This window comes from Haliotis rubra, unplaced genomic scaffold (assembly GCF_003918875.1).
Source record: "Haliotis rubra isolate DU_JTF1 unplaced genomic scaffold, ASM391887v1 Scf24, whole genome shotgun sequence".
NCBI lineage: Eukaryota > Metazoa > Mollusca > Gastropoda > Lepetellida > Haliotidae > Haliotis > Haliotis rubra.
Genome location: NW_025766447.1, coordinates 3542300 through 3552994, shown reverse-complemented (window position 1 = coordinate 3552994; position 10695 = coordinate 3542300).

Here is a 10695-nt window from a genome sequence, read left to right as displayed (position 1 = left end):
ATTAACATCACGTTAACCTTCCTGTGTTTATCAGGTGGCGGATTACGAACCATTGAGGTCCAGCCGATACTGTAACTCACATCACGTTAACCCTCCTTGTGTTTATCAGGTGGCGGATTACGAACCATTGAGGTCCAGCCGATACTGTAACTCACATCACGTTAACCCTCCTTGTGTTTATCAGGTGGCGGATTACGAACCATTGAGGTCCAGCCGATACTGTAACTCACATCACGTTAACCCTCCTTGTGTTTATCAGGTGGCGGATTACGAACCATTGAGGTCCAGCCGATACTGTAACTCACATCACGTTAACCCTCCTTGTGTTTATCAGGTGGCCGATCGCAGTCTCAAGGCGAAGTTTAAAATAACTCATCCTGTCAGGGGTTAATTTATAGGTGTAAGCTACACTAATCTGCTCGAAATGTATACACTGTTCCCCTGACAGCTTGTGTTTATTGGTATCCAGATGGAAACGGTCTTGAGAATAGATTTCTGGATTGGGTAATGCTACATCTGTCACGATTGCTGTCAGCGTTACACAGGCCAAGTACGTGACAAAGGATGTGGCAAGGCATTTCTCATGAAGCGGATGACTGTCACCATCCACAGGTATGCGGTCCAGTATAGGTCCTGGAAGATGTGGCATGTCTCACGCTGAATGACTTCTGACAGTGTATGCGTGAGTCAGTCTCAGGTCGATTTGAACACGAGGTCAGGTTTAACATGGCGTATCACCTAACTGTGGGAGGAAGCCTTAAATGATGTGAGTCCTAGACTTTCACACTTGGCAACTCTGGCGACAACCACGAGTATAGACCTTACAAACCAACAATCATAATTTGAGCAGATCTTTGATTCGAACCCAATAACATATGATTCGAAGAACATATACGAAGAACATCTATCTCCATACATCGACTTATAACTCCCTAGACGACTGAGTCACATGATTCTTGTAGTCGTTTCTGAATGTACTGATGCGACTGATGTTTGGCTAAAGCAACATGTGTGTGTGTGTGTGTGTGTGTGTGTGTGTGTGTGTGTGTGTGGAGAGAGAGTGTGAGTGTGTGTGTGTGTGAAGAGAGAGAGAGAGAGAGAGTGTGTGTGTGTGTGTGTGTGTGCGCGCGTGCGTGCGTGTGTGTTCTTAAATGGATGAGATGAGGACTGTATGATTGGCTCAGAGGATCTAATTCGAAGCACCTCTTGAGAACTTTTGCAGTTCTTTGTCACATCAATTTCAAGTGAATAATTTCTTTGTACGGCAGTCTATATGTTTAGTCGCCGTGATTTGGTACTTGCTCAAGACATTTTAGGTCATTAACCCTGGGACGAATGCCCTTTCTCTTTCTTTGTCAATTTCAAGACAGCCGCATCACAAATCTTCTTATAATAATTACTTCATTCAAACACGCGAATATTCACAAACACCAAAGAGAAGTGTCCCGTTAATAGGACAGTACAAAGGAAACCTATCGGACCGTTATTATTGGGCTTCTCGAGTCCAGGAATACGTTCATTTTCACCTCTGTGCGATCACACTACCCATATCCTCGTCATACCTATGTCAACTCTTCAGACGCTTTCCAATATGTCCTCCTCCTCAGAAGACAGTATCCGAGGTCTGTTCCTTCTTATGCTTTATCAGTATGCATGTGCTTTGCTTGGTCGGCGAACATCCTCAATATCGCACATAGCCTCCAAAGACGACGTCCCAATGATTGGACTCTGCTGTAATGTCTCCAAAGCCGGTAAATTGCCGGGAAACCCCGATTTATTTGTCACCGTCACGTACGAGGTCAAAGGTCACCTTGTGTCACGCTGTTACCAGTTTGCTGCTAAGGGTAATTTAGCTAGGTAAGAAACACAGACTAAATAAGCATTGTTTGTCTGACACCTCTTCCTATTGAGATGTCAGTGAGCGTCCCATTCGTTGGCGATTTATTCAGCTCTCTCTACGACAAGACTTCCCCGTGCAGCGCTGAGTCGCGTCGTTGTTAGAGAACTGCTTGTCCGTTTGGGTTAAATCTCGATTGACACATACGAAATCATAATCCCGCGAGATTGGCACAAACGACACCTGGCGGCAAGGTCAAGGCCACTTCGGACACCGGTTGGTCTCTTTCATTAATTTGCCAGCATCAGGGCATCCATTATTCAAATCTCGCTTTTACAGATGGCGACATTTGAATAATGGATGATATACATTGTTCTTCCTTTAACATAACACTGTACAACTGAACTACAACGCATACAGATCTTACGCAGTATGTGCGGTGATAAATTTGGTATGGTCATAAAGATGCCATGGATTCTCTCCTTAACCATTCCTAACGCCCTATATCCTGAGGGTGCGATTGAGAGTCAGACTGAAAGTATAAAAGAGAGTGAGAATCAAAATCAAAACGAGAATCCTATTTAGAGTCTGATGGCGAGTCTCTATGAGTGTCCGAAATGGGAGTCTACCTTAAAGTCGGATTGAAAATGTTATTGGTAACATTCTTTTATGAAAGTCGGGATGATGGTCCAACTGAGTCTAATATAAAGGTTGAAAAACAAGACAACTTTTATAAATCCATCTGTCACCATTCATAACATAACATGCAGGTTTTTTCTCGCCGAGCGAAATGTAGGATTCCGGCGCAGACACTTCAGATCCGGTCATGGCAGGGGTACGCAACTCTGTATATAAACCTGCCACTAACATGAGATTGCTTCTCACAGGACAGAGATTATTTCTCCGATATGAAGAAACCCCTTCTGCGGTCTCATTACTATGCCTAGTTACACCATGCAATACAGCCTTCTTGTCGTCGCCAACGGCTGTTATGGGTTTAATGTCTTCCCTGTGAGTTCCCATCTATTCATTCAAAATGATATAACATTTAATGTCTCATAAAACTCCATGATGATAAGATATGTAGCCAGAATACAATCATCGCAGACATTCCAAGATTGCGTCACAGACACTGAACTGCTTCACGTAAACAAGGTCTTATGAATCCCTTTATTGTTATCCAACCGTTCTTTTTCTGGAGTTGCAATATCATTAAATCTAAATGCATTTTCATTTTTAACTTTTGAATGATGTATTTAAAACGGGTTAACGTTTAGATTAGATCATTTTTTGCAAAATATGCCTGTCGTAATTCATGCTTGATATTATCATGATTTAAAGTGTCAATGTTTACATTGATGAGTTCTCTGGTGGTGATCAGGCGTGAGTGAGTTGTGACGCGGCTTTGAACAGTGTTTCATCTATATTCAGGATTGTCAGTTTAATAAAAAAGTGGAGTAAAAGTATAACATGGCCTAGGTCGTACACGATGACGATGTTGATGACCAGGACGGCATGTCTGGTGCCATCAACGCACTGTTCTTCATCAAGGCGCCCAGGAATACAAGCGTAATTTTCACAGCCATTTTCCCTTTTACTCCAAACGGATTTTTTTTTTGATAGTCAAGACTATATTCTTTTGCACTAACGTTCTATGCTATGATACACTGGGCTTCATACACTGTACCTGCGAAGGGAACGAACCTGCGAGGGGAATTGCGTGGTGAATAAACGCTTTAAACACGAGGCTACGCTAGGATTGAACATGACGCCAACGGTGCAAAGGGTAATAGCAGCGGATTAATGTGGCATTCAAAATCTTAAGCAGCGGATACAGGTTTACCTTTAGGACGCCACCATAATGAGTCGGTAGTGCTCAGAGTGCTCAAAGTTGAGGCTTGGGGTTCATGCAAGAATGGTTGTATCTGAGTTGTGTCCGTGGAATACAGATGGCGATCATCGTCATGCACAGCGGCTTAACAGGTAGCCAAAATAATCACATCAACATTGCTCGTGCAACAATCAGCTTCTTGTTATACTCTTGAAAAACACTGGCTTTAAATCATGCCATCTGAACTTCAAGACAAGAAGCTGGAACTGTCGGGTGGCTAATAAAAAAATTGTGATGACAGTAACTACACTATGTGGGACCACCTGTGAAACCCAGGCAGTGCTTGACGGAGCCAGGAATCGCTGGATCAAAAAAAGAAGGCCATACTGGTATCTTGATGTCGCCGACATGAGGTTGAAAAATGTTTCCAAATAATGCGGAGAGCTGAAAGTGGAACAAGCATTGGCAACCATTAGGAACCGCCCCTGTGAAAGACATCCCAGACGTTGAGCAGTAAGGTCGATGATGGTTCCACACTAGAGAGCTGCAAGGTCTTCGGCTGGGCAAGTGGACAAGTCGATAGTGGTCGAGTCATCATTTACACAGCAGCGCAATAGTAGTCGTGTCCTAGTGTACAGAGGTCTCGGTGGACGTTATGCAGATGTCAATACACGGGGACAGTTTGGTGGCAGTAGTATTATGGTGAGAGTTGGATTTTAATTCCGGTCTTTATGGAACTGCTCTCTACATCATCAGTGGCAAACTCATAAACCATTGATACTTCCACATCTTCAAGTTTTCCAAGAGTTTTCAAAGTCACTGATTCCGTAGCATCACATGGATGACATGGCGTCAAGCCTCGTCGAACATGCGGTCCTCCATTACACCGCAGCAGTCACAACAGACAAACACCTGTGCCTTCCAGAGATGGCCATGCTCGTTATCAACTGTAATTAATGAAGGCTAGATCTTGGGACTGACATCTGGTGTCTTTGCTAACTTGTCATTTGGCAGCATGGGTGAGGTGAGGTGAAATTGAGTTTTACATCGTACTTGAGAATATTTCGCTCATATGACGACGTGCATGCGTGTGTATGTGTATGTGCGGCTGCTTGTACTAGCCCAGACTTAAGCTGGTTTTATAGTGCTAGCCCACTGAGATACCATGCCGCAGTGAAGCATGAAGACCCCACTCAGACACATTATACTGACTCCGAGCCGACCAGTCCTTGTTGTACCCATTAATGCCGAGCGCCAGGCAGGGACCAACAAGTACCATATTTTTTACGTCTTTTGGTATGACGCGGTCGGGGATTGAACCCACGACCTTCCGCTCTCCGGGCGGACGCTCTAACCACTACACCACGGAGGCGGTCTTTGGCAGCATGGAAAGAACAAGGATGTTATGTAATTACAACTGTTCCATACATTACAATGGCGATTCGTAGTTCCATATACTAGTATTCAGTTGTATTTGATACTAAATAAATATTCTTAACTAATCTAGAGTAGTATATATAGGTATTGTTGAAGTCCGCCTTTGTTCACACCACTCGATACTGATACGAGACGGTTACGAAGCAGAAATTGCAATCACGGTATACCCGACATTGTCTCAATATCTTGGCTATAGTTTTGTAAGATGAGCTGTATTGAAACGTTCTTGCAGTCAACAGTCCCGGCTTAGGGTCAACACGCCTTAGCTCACGTCGGCGGGCGTTGATCCTCATACCCCTGGGTCGAATTCCTTGGTTCCCATTTCATTTTCCCTTGTCAAGTTTTTGACAGCTCGTTAATAAAAACTGGCAGTATATTTTCAAACAACAATTTAATTATGCAGGACCATGGCTGATAGTAAATTATATCCGAGATTATCTGCAAGATGCTCGTATTGATATTTGTCAACACGCCCGGCCGTTCAAATCATTGACACTTTGTTCGTGGGAACAGCTCAGGGGTGTTTGTTGTGGGCTACTTAGTGAGAAGCAATACTTGAGGTTGTAGTACTTGAGGAAGAAGATGCCGACATTTCAAGTGTCATAACTTTAGAGGGAATAGGAGAAGCATGAAACCTTTCAGATGACCATTAACGTCTGGAAGGCTTTCCCACAGATACACACGCCTCTCTACAGCTACTGGTGATTCAGCTAAACAGAGGACATTGCTGGTGCTTCTGCTGGTGCCTCTGCTAGCGTCACTGGATAGAATGCATTAGAATAATAGCCTGAATGGGAGGAATGCCTGAAGTGATTGATGCCTCAGATATGTACCATTTCGGTGGAACCAACAAGCATGGTGTAGATGCTGGCAAACAAGAAATATAATCTGAGAGAACCAGAGTTGTGAGGTTTCTGGTTTGCGTAAGGGACCAAACTCAATTCGGCGCCATTGACGATCGTCCTGTGAGGAGCAGGAAGTAGTATTTGTGGTGGGCAAAACAATACACCATGTTGATCGTGGTGATAATGAAATAAACAAGGAATGCTTATTCAGTGACGATGTCTTTGATACATGGATTATGATTATGATGTTTTGAACCTTAGCTTTCAGTGTTTTGGCGACTGTGTCGAGTAACGTTTTGGTAACGTTATTAATGTTTGGGGCGAGTTTTCAGGTGCACTCTTTCTTGGTCGGCAGATTTTGAGCAACCAAGAAGGAAAACATGATAGCGTTTAAATCATTTGTAAAGCAGTAAAATATCCATTCTAGGTTAGACCTTGATTGCAGGAATAATATCAGAAACTCGACAGTTTTCACCTTTCGAAAACTTTCTGGGGTGCTATTTAAGAAATACAGTACGCTCTTCCCCCACGTGTAGTGTAATTAAGTACAGTTTTGCCTTGAACTATTATAGTTAAAGCACGAGGGCGGGAAAATATGCCGTGTCGCTTTTTTTTATTGTGAGTCGAGCTGAGACATTCGTTCTGTCGAAAACATTTAAGGTAATATTTCGAACAGTGATATTAGCCGAGTGACGCAACTGCAAACAAAGAAACGGGGTGCTATGGAGTTAGTTGTACTGTAGGAGACTGCGCGAAGCGATGACAACTGACATGCATCGCGAAGTCAGTTACCAAGAGTACGTTTGATTACGAGGGGGCAGTCAGGAATGACCTAATGACGTCACAATAGTGTGACGTAATGCAAAACGTGTACTTTATCGCCTGCTAAAGCCTGTTGGCGCCTTTGATCTTATAGCGAATCATCTTAAATTACACCAATATTTCAGGCGGTTTTCAGTGACTTTATATAACGGAGTTTTCCTAGATCTGAAGCACATAAATGTAGTGTGTACATACATAGCTAATAAAACATGCCGAACACACCAAGATGTCATTATGGATTTTGATATCAATGGATTACCCTTTCGCATGGCCTTCATACCATACTTATAATTACGACACGAATCATATTTACCAGACCACGCCGTACACAAGTAAATGTAGTTAGGAAAATAGCCGCTCTCAGTTTTTTGGAAGATCAGTTTATGAATATCTTAATATATATAAACAGTTGGTATTGTATAGATAATGTTACAGCTACTCTATTTATCATTCTAAGGTGCAGCGGAGAAAGATCAAAGCCGCCGACTGCATGTATTCAGACTTACGTCATAATGGCCTGACGTCACACCACTGTTTCAGTTAACCCCACCCAGATCTAACATATCATCGTCAACATCAATTTATCGATATGTGGATAAGTTTCTTCAAACTTGTCGAATAATGAAATGCTTAACACCTGGGGTAATATTGCAATATGAAGTAACGATGTCGCATGCAGCGGGCCTTCCCGGAATTCTTGCGGGTTTCTTGGAATCTCTGGACACTATAATAGCCCATTACAGAACTAAACACCACACATGGGCTTTGGTTAAATACACAAGCACGAGTATAGTGCTGACAAAACTAATATTCATAAACAGAACGCACCATAACATTCTGGCACATCAAAGGGAGGTAACTGTACTGCGAATTTCAACCACTTAGAGAAGTGACTGACTGACTGAGTTTAGTTTTACACCGCTTTTAGCAATATTCCAGCAATATCACGGCGGGGGACACCAGAAATGGGCTTAACACATTGTGCCCATGTGGGGAATCGAACTTAGAGAAGTGAGGTGAGGTGAGGTGAAATTGGGTTTAACGTCGTACTTGAGAATATTTCGCTCCTATGACGACGTGCATGCGTGTGTATGTGTATGTGCGGCTGCTTGTACTTGCCCAGACTGAAGCTGGTTTTATAGTGCTAGCCCACTGAGATACCATGCCGCAGTGAAGCATGAAGACCCCACTCAGACACATTATACTGACTCCGAGCCGACCAGTCCTTGCATTAATGCCGAGCGCCAGGCAGGGACCAACAAGTACCATATGTTAACGTCTTTTGGTTTGACGCGGTCGGGGATCGAACCCGCGACCTTCCGCTCTCCGGGCAGACGCTCTAACCACTACACCACGGAGGCGGTCACTTAGAGAAGTTAACCATCCTTCCGGGGTATTGTTCCTACGTTATCACTGTTACATGAAAGTGCAACACAGGTCACCAATCCCCTCTCCCCACTATCCCATTACAAGCTGTCACCAGAACCGTGAAACAGTCTATCATTCGGAGACTTACACTGAACTTCACGTTAAGGGTAAGTCATTGTTTGATCAAGATATGTGTAGGTGCGGCCATACCGACGTGCACTCTCGGCGACCGGACCCTACCGTGAGTGGCCAGTGCCCCACGTGGACGCTAATGTCCACAAATGATCACTTCCTTGACCCTGCCAGAACCACAGAGCGCACAGCTCACCTGACAGGTGTCACAGTAAGTCTGTAATCTCGCCAACAAATTACCTGGCTTACTTGTTGTATAGTACAGGTGTCAGTGATTACAGGTGAGGTTGTGATTGTTAAAGCAGGAGGCTGGAGCAGCGCCAAGTGTTTCCAACAACAGCAGGACACTCAACTCGTGAATTCGGCTAAAGTATAATGACCGAACATCTCAAGTGTGTAGATGGCAATATTTCTTTTCATTGCTCGTCATAAATGTCGTCTTTAAAGCGACACTAATACCAAATGGTATGAGGAATGTGGTTTCTGTTTTCTTTGCAAGAACACATCATAAGGAATAATAGTCTTCGTAACATGCTGATTATCATGTTTATTTTCCACACAGAATGTGAAAGGTCTTCGAGTACAATGGCTATCATGTATTCAGATGAAGGAATGTCTCTGCCTCCCAGCATGGTGCGGCACAGATACAGAATACATTACAGAGCATACTGTCTGTACTGACCATTGTGTTTTGTCAGTCTCTGTAGGACACTGCACGACCCAAGTTCTGTGATTCAACTTGCAGTGTTGCGTCCCTTACATTTGACATGATACACTGGTTGTTTATTTGTACAATTCCAGATTTACCCTGAATGTGGTGTGTCCAATAGATGCGGTTTCAGTGCAGTGGAAACATATACGACTTGCGTAAATCCGCCAACTCCAAACTGAAATGTTTAACTATATGGGATAGTCTCGACTCATAAAATGCCGTCATGTAATTTATAGTACCAGCCCGAGTCCCCTTCCACAAACAAACTTAGGGCTAAGACGATCGTAATAACCGTATTTAAACAGTGTTTGTGGAACGTATGCACAGGGATTGTTCAAACTCTGAACGTCCCTTTAAAATATGCACCTCAACTGTTCACTATCTGGTCTGATAGTAACTGACACTTGGCTATCAGATCTAGATATCTTCTTAATCTACCATCTCACTTCTCCTGTCAGTAATACAGCGAGGCCACGCCCATATAGCGTTTATCCAAGCCCTGGACCTTCAGGCAGCTTAGGCTGACCAGCAAGAGAATGACCAATGAGAGAGTTTGAACATAGCATCTGATTTGGGAGTCAAATGGGCTCTTGACAAAAGTTTTTACTCTTTTATATCAGGTTTTGGAAACTAAATGAACGAAATCTGGCATCCAGACAACATATCATGGCATTATTTCCTCTTACATCATGAGACCGCCTCCGTGGTGTAGTGGTTAGAGCGTCCGCCTTGAGAGCGGAAGGTCGCGGGTTCGATCCCCGACCGCGCCATACCAAAAGACGTTAAAATATGGTACTTGTTGGTCCCTGCCTGGCGCTCGGCATTAATGGGTACAACAAGGACTGGTCGGCTCGGAGTCAGAATAATGTGTCTGAGTGGGGTATTCATGCTTCACTGCGGCATGGTATCTCAGTGGGCTAGCACTATAAAACCAGCTTCAGTCTGGGCTAGCACAAACAACCGGACATACACATATACACGCATGCACGTCGTCATATGAGCTAAATATTCTCAAGCACGACGTTAAACCCAATTTCACCTCACCTCTTACATCATGAAGCCAACAATAACTGCGAGGATCAGATTCCTTTTTTCGGCATTGTGCGTAAAGTAAAATATCTGGCATCTGTGATTTGAGGATATCGTGGAAGGTTTTTTGAAACGTAAATCCACCCAGTAATTTATACTGACCATGATTACAGTATTTAGTGTTGTTTGTACATGATGGTTTGTGAATATTGAGACAGCAGACCCTTTCAAATTAGTAACATTCTGCAGAACTTGGATTGGGGTGTTTAACTTCCTGTGCTTGAACATAGAGGTTGCTAAACTAGCCATATTTTGTGATTTTATTGCAGCTTTAAGGTCAGGCTGTGCATTTATGCACATGTGAAGGGTGCTGAATTCCTGGATAGTATATAAATATGTAGGTAGCGAGATTGTTGAATTCAAAACATTTGGCGGTGGGAAGGTGAGACAAAGTACCTATACAACGTCAATGACAGAGAATAACAAGTCTCCATTATCTCGATTATCCGTCGAAACAGAATCAGATGGGTATAAAAGGCAAAAGAGGGGTGAAACTTATGTGAATCGTAATTGGTGACACCGCAGAAAAGGGTAAACATGTTTTGCAGGTAGCACCCACCGCTAACACAATTTGCAAGCAGCGTGAATGAAATATGACGCTGTATTGAATCTCATTATTGTT